This window comes from Delphinapterus leucas, chromosome 20, assembly GCF_059928025.1.
Source record: "Delphinapterus leucas isolate spDelLeu-1000000601 "Yukka" chromosome 20, BTC_Dleu_Yukka2, whole genome shotgun sequence".
Classification (NCBI taxonomy): domain Eukaryota; kingdom Metazoa; phylum Chordata; class Mammalia; order Artiodactyla; family Monodontidae; genus Delphinapterus; species Delphinapterus leucas.
Genome location: NC_143148.1, coordinates 43374750 through 43375332, shown reverse-complemented (window position 1 = coordinate 43375332; position 583 = coordinate 43374750).

Genomic DNA, 583 nt, shown 5'->3' with positions numbered 1-583 from the left:
TTAGCTGCAATCAAAATTCAGTAACCAAAATATATAAATAGATAAAAAGACGTCTAGAGTGCTACATGTGAAATGACTTCAGTAAACCTGGCATCAGGTCACCAATACATAATGCACTTTCCAACAGGCATTTAGCATGAACACATTGTCTAAGCATTCCTCTTTCTCAAGGAGAAGACTGAAGGCGGGATATAAACTCTCTCATCTGAGATGTTTGTGGCTCTTTTCTCCTATAATCAGGGCAACTCTGTGCTAACAGTAGCAGAGGGAGTGAAAGAAAATGGCCTGGGAGGGCAAACACAGCACTTACCTTTCTTCTCTGGAAGATTCAATCAGCTTGATTCTCTTTTCTGGAGATCAAATCCTCAGTGCCATAGCTTTCCATCTCAAAAGCAGAAGACCAGATTCAGACCTGTTATTCTTTCCAGCCAAGATAGTTTTATTCCAGTTTTGCATGTTTTGATAACAATTTCCTTTCCCTCCCTCCCTACAATTGCGTCTCTGTACCCTGAAATGCCTCTTGAGCATCCAAGGATGACCAGCTCTGGCTGCTCCTCATTACAAGAGGGACAATCTCAGCATG